This window comes from Diplotaxodon limnothrissa, linkage group LG6 (assembly GCF_057381915.1).
Source record: "Diplotaxodon limnothrissa isolate DT_005_m linkage group LG6, D_limnothrissa_male_GT1.1, whole genome shotgun sequence".
Classification (NCBI taxonomy): domain Eukaryota; kingdom Metazoa; phylum Chordata; class Actinopteri; order Cichliformes; family Cichlidae; genus Diplotaxodon; species Diplotaxodon limnothrissa.
In genome coordinates, this window is record NC_140601.1 from 40,601,200 (window position 1) to 40,616,031 (window position 14,832).

General features: G+C 39.2%; 1 pseudogene; it reads left to right on the top strand.

Moving 5' to 3' along the window:
* The window catches only part of LOC146631229 (dynein axonemal heavy chain 6-like), a 51,847-nt pseudogene that overhangs the window by 7,145 nt on the left and 29,870 nt on the right, over positions 1-14,832 (top strand).

The following is a 14,832-nucleotide window of genomic DNA, read 5'->3' on the forward strand; positions in this document are numbered from 1 at the left end:
GTCTTTGTTTTGAAAAGATAAAGGTTTTATTTGTCAGATAGTTGGACACTTAAAAACAGCACATTCATGTGTTGTCACTGGGTGTATCGTTGAAATATGACAAATGTCCTCCCTCATAATATGCTTTTTAATATTTATTTAACTTTTGCATTGGTCCTTTCGGTCCTTTCTTGGCCTGCTGCTTTTCTTTAATGCGTTTTTTTGTTATGGAAATGTTTTATAGTTTACTGCCCAGACAGGATCCATATGACTCAGTGTGATTTCAATTGTGTCCTTACAAAACATATTTCATTTTGTCTTTTAATACTTCAAGCTGTCACCAAATTCACATACCTTCAGAGACCATTACATATTATTATTTCTACTCCATTAAGAAAATTATTATTCTCTTCTTGTAGCCAGCAGTCAGTTTGCAGCAATATTTTGTTTTAGCATATTCATTCCACTCTCTGTTGAAGCCTCTATATCTTAGATCATAGCTTGGATCATAGACCCCACAGTTTGATTGTTCTCAGCAAATTAAATTGTTCTTTACAAGTTTGGCAGAGTCTACAAGTAAAAGTCAGTGTACGTAATGATATGGATATGACATGGAATCTTTCTTATCACTGTAGGTTTAGGTAACAGTACAGGGTCAATCAATTGTTGTAGCCTATACTATATTGATTTTTTAAAACATTTTTTTCATTCTTAGTTTGATGGTTGTTATGTTTATTTTAGAACACCTTACATTATAAATGCTTTTAATATTCTTGGGAAAACGTTCGGTCTAAAAAAGCAAAATGGGGATATTGGACATGTTTCTGAATAGGAGAAAATAAAATAAAGTCACGAAGAATAATAAGTTAATAAGTTTTACTTGTTAACTTATTGTTCTTGTGGTTTGTTTACAAAAAGCAAAGAAACCACAAGATACATGTTATTTCCTTTTTTGCTGATAATTCTTGATTTTATCTCACAGATTTATCCTTCTTTCAAAAAGCGCTCAAGTTATACCCCACACAGCAAAAGGAAGCCGCGGGTATTCAGCAGAGGACACATCTTGGTTTACTGGTTGTGGACAAAGGACAGCTCAAAGAGAAGCTTGTGTCATCTTCCCTCCGAAATCTGGAGGTTAGGATTAGCCTATCTGCACATGCATGCAATACACTCAATAAGTTAGTCCACTAAAATGTATTTTTTTTCCCATTATTATTTTGTTTTTTGTTTTTCATCTAAATTTTACTCTTGATTGTTTTGGAAACATTTGGAAATGTTTTTGACCATAAAATGTGATTTAAGGTCATCAATCACATGCTCACCCAACTCGCTAAGAGGAAAGTAGACGCCATAGTGACGGAAGTTTGTGAGGCCGAAGTTAAACTAGGTTTCAGTCCTTCTACTACAGCTCAGCTGGCTGACTTTCTCACATTTGTGGATGAGATTCAGGAGAGGGTGAGACGCTCCTGTTTAATAATTAAATCCGATAAACCAATAAAACAGCAGCTTGTTTTCTTTTTCCTCAGCTTCCTTTCTCTGCTTTACTTGACTCCATATTTCCATTTTTTGTTTTGCTAGATTATAGAAATAAAAGAAGAGCAGAAATCAGTATCCAAAATGTACGATCTGATCAACATGTACTCAGTTCCCACACCACCAGAAGATCTTGTGAAGTTTGCCGCACTGGAACCCTTTATTGAGTCGTTAAGCTCTGTCATGCTAAAGGCAGTGCTACAGCGGAATGGTACTATGGAAAAGTTTTGCAGCTGCTTGCAGAAGGATATAAAGGAAATCAAACAGGAGGACATGAAAATCCAGCTTAAATTGCAGGTATAAAAAGATGATGACTTTGTTTTTAATTTTGTTGTTATTTTTCTTTTTAATAATGCTAACTAATGGACAATTAAAAAAAACAAAATACATTTGGTATAATTAAAAACTTGTGGATTTCAATGTGTAGGATCCACAAATTCTAGACATCAATGCTGATTCATCACAAGTGCATCTGCTGTTGAGGGAGATCAAGATTTCCATAGAAAAGCTACAGGCCAAAGCATCCTCCTGCATAGCCTACCAGAAGAAATTCAAGGTATTTCTTCTTTCAATGTAAACATATTTCATAGAAATTAGATCAGGCCATAACAGTTTCAATGTGTGCTAAAAAAAAGTTGTTACTTTAATTTTGAAAGCCAAACTTCTGACCACCTGAAAACAACTTACTCTCCCATTCTCTGTTTTTAATTAATAAAGATGGAGGTGACCAAATTTGAGTCACTGGAGCAGCTGACGGCAATGTTCAAGCTAAAGCAGTTGCTCTGGACCTCTCTGGAGCAATGGGACCCTTTACAGAACGGATGGCAGCAGGTGAGGTGCAAACGTTTAATTCTATATCTACAGCACTGAAAGTAATTCTTTCACCACCTGCTCAATTTGTGAGTGGGCGCAGGGAGGTTTGGGGTCTTCACTCACCCCGGTTCTGTTAGCCGTCAGGGCTGGGGGGCTGGGAGGAGGTGCTGGCCGTCAGATTGGGGTCTGGGATGCGGGGCCTCCCTGCTACTGCAGATAAGGAGGTGGTCCGCTTGCCTCCACCCCAGAGAGAAGGGTTACATCTCCTGGGTCTAGGTGCGGCTTGCCCCTCTGAGGGCGGGGGTACCTGGACCTGGGATATAGAGTATGTTTGGGGAGTGCGACTATCTGTGCAGTGTCTATTTGTGTCTGTCTACACGTTGGGTGAGTGCCGAGTATTTGGTTGTGCATATGGGGTGGGAATGCACGTCTGTGTCCGCGTACGCCTGTTCGTCTGTGTCTATATGTCAGGTTGGGTCTTAGACTCAACCTCTCTGGGTACATCTCAGGCCCTCTAAAGTACGGAGGCCTATCTCCCCTCACCACACTCCCTGCCGGTGGCTGATGCCCTCAGACGTTGGTGTGTTGGTGGTCCTTGTCGTCTGGGGCTGGGCGCTCATGTATGTACCGGCTCACTCCTGGTGGCCGATTGGCGGGGCCTGGCGCCTGTGGCCCGGCTGGGCCCCTTCCGGGGGATGGGATGCCCTCAGGCCTCTGGCCTCTGGGCCTGAAGCTCGGTCCTCTCTGGCACAGCTGGCTGCCGGCAGAGCCCGCGGGCACGCCACCGCAACCCCCTCTGGCCTCTGCTCCGTACCCTCATACCCTGGAGGACAGGGCTGTGGCTCCCCACACTCCCTAGCAGATCGTTACATGGAGAAACCTTTGGAATACAAGCATGCTGATCCACACAGGTGTGCACACGGGTGTTCACAGACGCGGACTACACCTTTCTTGGCTGCTGCCTCAAAGCACATTGTGCGCTGTCTATCTTGCGTGCTGCACAATATCGTTTAATATTTAGTATCTACTGTTATCTACTGCTAGCTAGTTTGTTGTGATGGTGCTGTTTTTTATTATGTTGCTCTTTTTTTGTTTGCTTTCTCTTCTGTTTTTTTTCTCCATACAGGTGATCCAGGTGTTTTGCTTGTTTTTCTTTCTTTCTCTCCCTCTCTTTCTTTCATTCTTTCTCCCTGTCCTATCCCCCAGTCATGTCTGTCCCATTTGTAGCAACCGAAAATAAAATAAATACATAATTATAATAAAGGTCAATCAAATGGACCAATATGGCAAGGCCATGATGATCCACTTGGTAAAATAAATCCGCTTGGCATCTTTCTTGGCCTTAAGACAACAATTCTGATGACTAAAGATCCAAACGGGACACAAAAAAAGAAAAAGAAAAGAAAAAAAAAGAAATGTCTGCAGTCTGAATGTCTGAACATACACTCACAAATACAAATGTTAAAAATGTGGAGCTGCTTTAAACCATTTTCGTGTCACTATATAATGAAATAAAAGCTGTCTGTATTTGACAAATATTACCCTGTTACCAGGATGACAGACAGCTAGTATGAACCCACAGAGAACGTGACTTTTTGGAATTGAAATGAAAGTACTTTGACCCACCCACAGCTGAGCCGTGTCATAGAGGCCACTCTGTGTGTGAGTTTGTGTGTGTCAGTCCTTCATGTCAGCATTCATCAGTTTGTTTGTGACTGGCAGAAACTTTGATGGCAGCAGCACAGTTGACCATGAGTGGTGTCACAACTACCAAAGGCTTAGTTATGATTTTGACTCTGATGTGTCTGCTCCATCTTTCAAGTGCACTGATAAACAAGGACAAACTGGAGGAGCTGAAGGGAAATGTTGAAACATCACAAAAGGAAACAGCGAGAAGGAAGGCTGAAAATAATTTAGACAGAGCCTATGTTCCAGCTATCTTTGATGATTTTGGACGTCTCATGGATCCTTTGTGTGAAGTTATGAAGCCATTGTTGATTTCTACATCACTGCTTAGACCAGTGTTGGATGCAATGGATGACCTAAAGACTTGTGATGGCAACACTAACACAACTAGAAAATAATAAAGATGAAATGTAGCATGTTAGTCAGCGTCTGTCTCTGGTATTAAATGTTCTGTATCTGTAAACCTTCTCTTTCATACTGTGCTGCCTCAAAATCAAAGCTAACTGTACACTTGACTTATAAACTTTGACAAGAAAAAAAAACATCTAAATGATTCAGAGAAGACTTTGAAGAAATTGCTGTGGTTGGATAAAAGTAATATCAAGCTGGGACAGGGCCCTATACACAAAATCTTGGGAATTTAGTTCCCTCAGCCAGAACACTGAAGAACACTGTGGATGGATCTTCCAGCATAACAATGACCCTAACATACCACCAAGGCAACAATGGAGCGGCTAAATAGGAAGCACATTAATGTTATTGAATGGCCAATTCAGTCTGTTGACCTGAATCCCGATAGAAAAATCTATGGAAGGAACAGCCATGCGACTGTTAAGATAGCTCTAAATCTTTTAGGATTAGAGAGTTTTCCATTAAAGAGAAGTGGGCCAAAATCCCTCCTGTGTGCAAACCTGGTGATAAATTACGAGAAAAATCTTACCGCTGTGCTTACCAACAAAGGTTTCTCTGTAAAGTACAAAGTCATGTTTTTCTTCAGGAACAAATACTTTCACTTAATGATTTCAATTAATTACATGCAAAATAATTTATAACTTTTATGCACTGTTTATTTATATGGATATTTAGATGATATTCCGTCTCTCACCATGAAAACAAGACACTGTTCATTTCTTTGTAAGTGAGCCAAGTTACAAATTTAGCAGGGGATTAAATGATTATTTCCTCCACTGTATAGCAAGTCTGTCCATGCATACACTATAAAGTACAGTTTATAAATGAATGCCATTAGCTCTACTGTGTTCTTTCATTTTATCCATCACTAGAGCACGCTTCAACAACTGGACATGGAGCAGTTTAGCTCACAAGTCAACAAATACAACAAGTACGTCAACCAGCTTGAAAAGGGTCTGCCACGTAACAATATAGTTCCCTGTCTGAAGAACAAGGTGGACGTGATGATGCACAGAGTGGGTAGAAAAAAGTGTTATGAAATATCTCATATTTTTTGTTTCATAGATAATGTTGCCAGCAGCCTCTTTATAAAATCATACCACATTAAAATATGGGCTGAAAGTAATAGACTGTTTTTGTGACTGCCCAAGTGGTATTTATGTGTTCTTTTTTTTAGCTGCCTGTGATCACTGATCTTCGTAACCCATGTCTGAAACCGGAACATTGGAAGACTTTGGAGTCTTTGGTGGGGACTTCCCTCAATGTGGATGAACTTACCATAGCTGGTTTAGAGGAGCTCAGTGTTTTCTCATATGGCAAGGAGATTCAGGAGGTAAAATGTATATAATATGAGATTTGCTTGTTCTGCTTAGGAGACTCTGGGTACTACTGAGTACACAACACATCCTAATACCTAATAAAAGTTACAGATTGATTAGAGATCCCAAATTTATCAGCTCATCATTAAATTGCAACTATAGTTATGGCAAACTCCTTAGGAACTGACACAAATATTAACTTTTAGGTTTCAGGACAAGCTTCAGGTGAGGCATCAATGGAGACCATTATCACAAAGGTATGTGGGTTAAATATAACTATTTATACAGATATTACATCTCATTAAAAGTACTAAATTAGAAGTTACATTTACATATCTCTCTATTTAATATACTATCCCCACATTTTATACCCAAATATGAGTAAAAGCCACTCAAATGTTACTTGATTTCAGAGAAAAAATGCTAATCTATTAGTGTAAAAGGGAAGAAACAGTTAGCTACGTTTGCATAACCAATTAACAAGACAAGATACGACACGTTACATGGCTATAACTATAATAGCATAAGAGGTCTAATGCAGCAGATGTTTCCACCATAGACAGGTTAACTGTTTTGGCTGCAGTGACAGATTTAGCACACTACTCAACACAATATCTACGCTCCTTTTGGAAATTCACGTTTATGGGAGAATAAACATGCATGCAAAACGATATTTAAGAAATTCCATGTGTTACTGCGTGTTGATGAAGCACTCCTAATGGGTCTTGCAGGTGGAGGATTTGTGGAAGAACACAGAGTTTACTGTGCTGTCCCATGGTGACACTAAGGATGTCTTTATCTTGGGAGGCACGGATGATATCCAGGTTGTGATGAGTTGCACTTTCATGCAGTCTATTGTAAAACATCACCAGTGTTTCAGTATCTCTAAATGTTTATGTTTCATCCCTCTGTGTTTATTTATGTGTGAAGGTACTCCTGGATGACAGCATTATCAGTGTGGGCGCAGTGGCATCCTCACGCTATGTAGCTCCCATCAAGGGGAGGGTCAAGAAATTGCTGACACAGCTGATCCTTTTTAACCAAACATTGGTAAAGTCTTTTAAAATAGTTTATTTCTAAGTGAAACTGGTTCAGCTGTAATAAAGGTTTGCTTTCTTAAATGCAGATCCAGTTTCATTCACATTGGCTTTCCTCAGTGGCTGTAGAAAAGAAAACAAAATACTTGCAAAATATATGATTTTTCAAAGTTTACTGAGTTCAGTAGATGGTTTAAGGGAACATTGTTGAGTTTTTTGTCTTTTTCATTAATTCCTATGCATTTTATATACTCTGTCTGCTCACTGTGTTTCTTTTTTTCCTTTCTAGGAGGAGTGGCTTACATGTCAAAGGAACTGGTTATACCTAGAAAGTATCTTTTTGGCTCCAGACATAAAAAGACAGCTGCCTGCTGAGTCAGAAATGTTTCTTAAAGTTGACAAGTCCTGGGAAGAGATCATGGCTAAAGTTAACTGGATGCCCAATGCTTTTGATGCAGCCACACAGACTGGTATGTGACTGTAAATGATTCATGACAGACACGACTGTGTTTCAGCGGTTTTCAGCATTCTTTATTTTCATGGTTGCTGTTTTACACACACGGCTGTAGCTTTGCAGCTCACAGCTGAACACATCACCCACAACAACAACAAAAGACAGACAGGACCCAGTTCAGACTTTAAGCCGGCGAGGCATGATTGCGGATGTCGCTCAGGTGTCACCACGCCACAGTGACCAAACACGATGCATTAAAACAGCATTGTAGGGATGTTAATGCTGAAAGACGAAGGCAGAATTACTGTACATGCAAATACATGCATTCATGAAGGCGACTATGCTGACACACTGCATACAAGCCTGTTGTTTTATTCCAAAAGGTCTGTTGGAGACTTTGCAGCAGAACAATGCTCTTTTGGATGAGATACAGAAGTGTCTGGAAGCTTACCTGGAGTCCAAGAGAGCCATCTTCCCAAGGTACTATGCACACATGATTTGTTTGTTTGTTACATGATAGAAAAGCAGGCCTGTACACTGTATTGCAGCTAGAAGCCTCAGATAAGAGTAGAAAAACAATGCTGTCAACACCAGACACCAGCAACTAGTATCTTCAGTTCCCAGACATCCCAGTTAAAATAAGATGGGATGCTACACAGTCATAAACACGGCCCTGTCCTCATTTTTTTAAAATTTGTTGTGACATTTGATGTTTTCTGTTGTGTGAATAAAATATGGTTGTATGTGATTTTAAAATCCCTTATTCCACCACGCCAAGTATATCATATTTGATATGCAAGTTTTGTGCATTCTTTGAGTTTTTGAGACTTCTACAACAACAGTGTAAATTTTGAATTTACACACATTTTGAATGGACTGTTTTAAACTTCACTTTGCTTGATCTTCATAAAAATCTCATGCTGCCGATTGATTCATAAAAATCAATCGGCAGCATGTTTAATTTTTAAATGCAATTAAAGATGCGGAGTTTGAAAGATTATTTGTGGATGCCGCGGTAATCTGGGTTCACCAAAAGTACATTTTGAAAGCAACAATTTTCATGTTTAGTCTATCGACATCTGATTGAAGATCATGGCAATGTAATATTCTTTTCCTTCCTTTAGATATGTTTCATAGACAATCTGATCTCTTAATGTCTAATTATTCATATTTTACATTTTTTGTTTTTAGAAAATGACAAACATTATTGTTAGATTGTTTGCATGCTGTGCTATGTACCTTTTGTCTGTGACTTACAGGTTTTACTTCTTATCCAATGATGAACTGCTAAAGATTCTTGCTCAGACACGTAACCCTCAGGCAGTGCAGCCTCACCTCAGGAAGTGTTTTGATGCCATCACTCGACTGGAGTTTGCTTTATTGCCTGAAGAACCTTCTGGTGCTCCAGAAATGTTGGATGATGGAGAGCAGAAGACCATATATAGCACAGACATCCTGAATATGGTGTCCCCTGAGGGAGAAAAGGTCAGGCTTGAGGAACCTTCAGTCATCTGGTCATTATTGTCTGTGTTTAATTCTGCATGTTATTCTCTCTTTAGGTCTTTGTTATAAAGTAGAAAAACTTTCTGATGTTTTTTACTCATTTGGCAGGTTAGAATTCCTAAATTGAACCAGTCATTGAGATACAAGTAAGATATGATTCTTAGGTAGCCAGTCATTTGAAAGCAAGAAGCTCACATGCACAAAATCTAAGAGAACAGTCTTAAAGAATAATATTATATCCTAATCACAAAGTATATGTAATTTTTAATGCAAGTGTGGATTTTATAGTTTGAGCTCTCTTTAATAAATACTACTTCTCTCTCACTTGGCAACCATCTTAGTATAGTAAGAACTACTGTATCTCAAGTGCAAGGACTTAGCAAGTACCAATTAAGGCATAAAAAGGGACATCCCAAGTCTTAGTTTGCACCCAAAACTAGAAACATAATAAGACATGAATGGTGATGTTATCATGGACATTTGTTTTACAAGAATTCTTTTGTTGACATCTGTTTGCTGCTCTGGGTTTTCTTATTCACATGAAAAACTCCAGTCTTTGCTCAGGTGTCAATTACAAAATAGTATAATAAGCACAAGAGGTGTAATCAAATCCTCAACCCTAACTGATTCTGTGGTTCTGTGCTTGAAGGTGGGTTTGGCTAAAGGTCTGAAAGCACAGGGAAATGTGGAAGACTGGCTTTGCAAAGTGGAGGAGGCTATGTTCTCCTCACTGCGACAGCTCAGCAAGGCTGCCATTGTAGACTACCAGAAGAAGTCTAGAGAGGAATGGGTGGTGGCAGGACACCCGTCACAGGTACACAAATACACGAACACACACACACACACGTGTGTTAAAGGAAAGTTGGGTGCTAGAGCCTTTTAGACTTTCGAAGGAGCACAGGTGCATGCTATCCTGTGTATAGTCATTTATTAGATTGGCACTGGAACAGATCAGGAAATCATTACTACTAAATTCCATTTTATAGGTATATTAACAATTAGCACTGCATAACTGTTTATGAGTCAACCAGACTCTTGCTGTCATATCTAAAGCTTTCATAGGTTTCTCAATTTATTTATATACTTTTTTGATACTTTTTGCTCAGTTTTGTTTATAAAAGATTTAACTTCACTTTGTCTTTATGCCCACCAGGTGGTGCTGACCATATCACAGCTGATGTGGTGCAGGGACATGGATGAGTGCCTGGAGGGAGACCATGACCATTTTGCTGCCTTGCAGAAATTTGAAGGCACCAACTTTGAAGTAAATCACAGTACAGATTCTTTTACTGCTTCTTTAATTCTGTGGTTACATTTTAACCTCATCAAACAAACCTGGACTTTTTTTGCTCTTTAATTTCAACGTTATAACCCAAGGATGCTTGCTTGATTATGTTTCTGTGCACTCCAGAGACTGAATGCCCTAGCAGCATTGGTACGAGGACAGCTCCCTGCTTTACATCGTAATATCATCACAGCCCTCATCACCATTGATGTTCACGCTAGAGACATAGTCACTGATCTAGTTCGACAAAAGGTACAACAGTGTAGTGTTAGCGGGACACTGACTATAGTTACCTGATTTTTCCTGTGATCAGTGTTATAAAAACAAAAACAAGTTAGTAACAAGTCACCACCTTCAACTGACTTAAGGTTTTCTTCAGGTTGACAACAGGTCCAGCTTTGAATGGCAGAGACAGCTGCGCTACTACTGGGACATGGACCTTAACAACTGTGTAGCCACAATGGCACTGTCCACTTACATTTATGGCTATGAATATCTGGGAGCTTGTCCTAGGCTGGTCATCACACCACTCACGGTAATGGAGAATATAAAACTACATTCACACAAATGTAGAGTTCCAGTTGTAAGTATATTTAGACTGTTCTTCAATTTTGTGTGATACTTAAATAAAAAATGTCTAAGAATTCAATTTTAATTTTATTTAGTGCCAATTCACAACAACAGTCACCTCAATGTGTTGTAAGGTAAAAGTAAGACCCTATGATTTTAGAAAGGAAACAATCAGATGACCCCTGTTAGCAAGCGTGTGGTGACAGTGGGAGGAAAAAGCTCCCTTTTAGCAGGAAGAAAACTCATGTAGATCCAGGTCCAGCGAGGGGCAGCCATCTGCCATGATTAGTGGGGGGTGGGGAGAAGGAGAAAGCAGCGGAGAGGGACAGGACAGAAGACACTGCGGGAGAAGGAGGCAGAGTTTAATGATTAAATGCAGGAGTGCTGTAAAAACACAATGGAATACATACAGTCAAACGGGCCACAAAGCAAAATACTAGCAAAACCACCATATGCTACTGGCAATAACTTATCATTAGAATCAAAATACAGATTATATATCCAAAACTGTTTAGATAAATGTAAAAATTAGTTAGAAAAACTTACACTTGGCATATTTTTGTAAACACTGTTTTATTTCATTTAGACTTCTTTAAGTGTTAGTTGTTTTATCTGTCATCTTTTTAAATTCTATAGAAACATGGATCCTTTTCTTCATTTTTGTGTTTCTCTGTCTGCCTTGGGACGCAGGACCGTTGCTACCTTTGTCTTATGGGAGCTCTCCAACTGGACTTGGGAGGTGCTCCTGCAGGGCCGGCAGGGACGGGCAAAACAGAGACCACAAAGGACTTGGCAAAGGCGCTGGCCATCCAGTGTGTGGTCTTTAATTGTTCAGATGGACTGGACTATAAGGTCAGCTACAAGGAGTTTTATGAACCTAGATCGCTTTTTTGTCATTGCTAGACTACACCTGAAATAGATTACAGCTGGACAGGTGCTTGGAATCACTGTGACCAGCATAAAGGGCCGTTTCTGGTATTTTATAAGCCTGTTTATGAACTGCAAATAACTTTGAACAATGCTTTATGTCATCCATTAAAGTAAAATTACTGATGTCCTATTTACAAACACAAAAGATGTACAAAATCCTCTTTGAATAATTACACTTAACAGTGGAATTGCGGGTATTGAGTATTTGCCACTATTTGGAAGATAAGAGTAGTAACTACTTTTCAAGTCTTGGTATTCCACACATAATATCTGTTTTTAATGAATCACAATATTCTTATACAGATGATGGGTCGGTTCTTCAGTGGGCTGGCACAGTCAGGAGCCTGGTGTTGTTTTGACGAATTTAACAGAATCGACATTGAAGTGTTGTCTGTCATCGCTCAGCAGCTCATAACCATAAGAAATGCCAAAGCTGCTAAGGTATACAAACACATGCACACAGTTTTGCAAGAAAAAATCGGCTGTCATGTCCTAGAGTCACCTCACATAAAGTTAAATATTTCAAGTCTAATTTGTTGTTTTGATATTTCTGGCTTTTGATTTACAAAATACAAATTAGTAAAAGTTTAATTTAATTTCAAGTTTGTTATAAGTTACTCAAATTTGAATTGCCACCAGGTTGAAGACACCGAGTGTATGATCACGTCCATTTTTACCACCATTTCCTCCACTGATTTCGGGTGTTGGTGATAGTTGGTCCACTGTGTTTTATAAAGGCCAAAGTCAGATTTTAGAGTATTTCACCAACTGCTGACAAGCTGTATGGAGGTGCCAATTTCCTTTTCCAGTAGAAATAATTACCTGCCATTATTAATTGCAGTGCCAAACTTGCTAGCATATGGATTGCTGGCCATATTATAACTCTCCTTGAATAGCCATGGGTATTACAGTAGATGGGGTGTTGTCAAGAGGAAGATACAAAAGACTGCACTCACACTTTTTTTAACCCTTATTTAACCAGGAAGTGGACATCTTAAAGAAATACAGAAATACATTTCTGTATTGTAAAGCCTTATTTGATTGCGCTTAAGAAAAATGGATGGATGGATGGATATTTCACTTTATCCATAGTGAGTATATAGTTTAGGATAATAAAGTTGACCTTTTACTAACAAGAGTGTCTCTTTTATCTTTGTTATGTAGCTGTCAAGGTTTCTATTTGAGGGCCGGGAGATCAAGCTGGTGATGACATGTGCTGCATTCATCACTATGAACCCAGGCTATGCTGGAAGAACAGAATTACCCGACAACCTTAAAGCTCTCTTTAGACCAATAGCAATGATGGTTCCAAACTATGCTCTTATTGCAGAGGTAATTTCCAGTTTGTGTGTTTATGTGTCTTATTCTAAATTCTCTGATATTTCTCCACAGAATAAGCTATCATTTTCCCTCTTTTATTGACTTAAGCTCAGCTGCATTTGTTTCTCTGTTCTCCCTCCAGGTGATTTTGTACTCAGAAGGATTTGAGTCTAGTAAAACCCTCGCAAGGAAGATGACCCAGATGTACAAGCTGTGCTCAGAGCAACTGTCCCAGCAGGACCACTATGACTTTGGGATGAGAGCTGTCAAATCTGTCCTGGTCATGGCAGGGTCAGAGCATTACACGGACACATATGCATTGAATAATCAGGGCAGACAACCATCTTCTCTGAAATGTCTTTCTGTGACTGCTGTGATTTTAAATAGTCTCACACACATACACATGGATATGTTTAGCATTTACCATTTTGTGTATTCTGAAGCTACATGTACATTATGTTTACTGTGACATGTTTCACATTTTAAGTAGATAATTTGTTTTTCAAGACAAAGTGCTGCTGTCCACAATAAGACCAGTGAAACTGGTGATACTGGTGATTACTCAGATTAGAGGCTAAGAGCTTAGGATCAGAATCAGACTTTATTTATCCCCAAGGGGCAATTAAGAGCTCCCAGCACTTCCTCATTTAAACTCTAGTTCCTCTCTGAAAAAAATAATTTACATTTATTTTATTTATTTGATGCTTGTCATAACAAAGTGTTTGAAACACATGAAGAGATGAAGAAATGACACATTTTGTAATTACAACTATTTAAATGAACTACTTTAGAAGAGATGCTCATACTGGTTCTTTAACCATGCGGGTTTCCTTTTATATTTTATCAATTTTTTGTGAATATGACCAATATGAAGATAAAAGACAGATTTTAGGATGCCCATTACTAACACAGAACTATTTTCATTGTATAGCAATTATTTGCGAACCTGGAGTGACTCTGCAATATTAAATATAAAAAAATGTTTAGGTCACAAAGAAATCCATATAATTTTTAATGTTTGCTCGTAGGTCACTGAAGAGAGAGAATCCTCACCTTAGTGAGGATGTGGTTCTAATTAGAGCACTGAGAGACTCCAACCTGCCAAAGTTCCTCACTGATGATGCCGTGCTGTTTGGGTAAGTCTATCTGACATTGTAAGGGACTGTTTCTTGCTCTGCAGCATAGGGATTTATACATTTGGCTGCGAAAGATCCTTATTACAACCCTGGGCGCAGACACAAATCCTTTTGGGGTTGTGTCCTCTGCCAAATTAAACATGTGGAGCTACCCACCGTGGTGAATAAGGGAGCAGCGGAAGTAGCTTTGTTATTTCTTGTTAAACTGCACAATAACAGTAAGAACATTAAGTTCTAAAAGTAAGAGTTTGTATGGTACCTCTTCTTTCTTTTTTTTTATATATCTGTATGTTTATGTTCATGGCAATCTTCCATTCCTTTCCAGTGGTATCCTGTCAGACCTGTTTCCTGGTGTTTGTATCCCTGAACATGACTATGGTGTGCTACACTCAACCATTGTGGAGTCTCTGGTTAAGCGAAACCTTCAACCGTTGGATAGCATGACTAAGAAGGTAGAGTACAAGTGGAAAATATTCCAAGACAGACACTTCAGCTCAGTTAATTCCAGCTGCAGACGTAAATCTTTTTAAAAGATCAGAAATATTTTGAGTATTTAAAAAGCCTGTTCCTCTTATCTTCCTATTAGGTGATCCAGCTTTATGAGACCATGTCAGTTCGCCATGGAGTTATGTTGGTTGGACCAAGTGGTGGAGGTAAGACCACTGTCTACACCATCCTGGCAGACACTCTGGAGACCCTCCATCTCAAAGGACACCAGGCTGTCAACCCCTTCTATCAGCCTGTCAAGACCTATGTGCTCAATCCAAAATCTGTCTCAATGGGAGAGCTCTATGGAGAGGTACAGCACACAGGAGACTAAATCTGACATCAGCAGTATTTCCTTTTCTCTCACTGC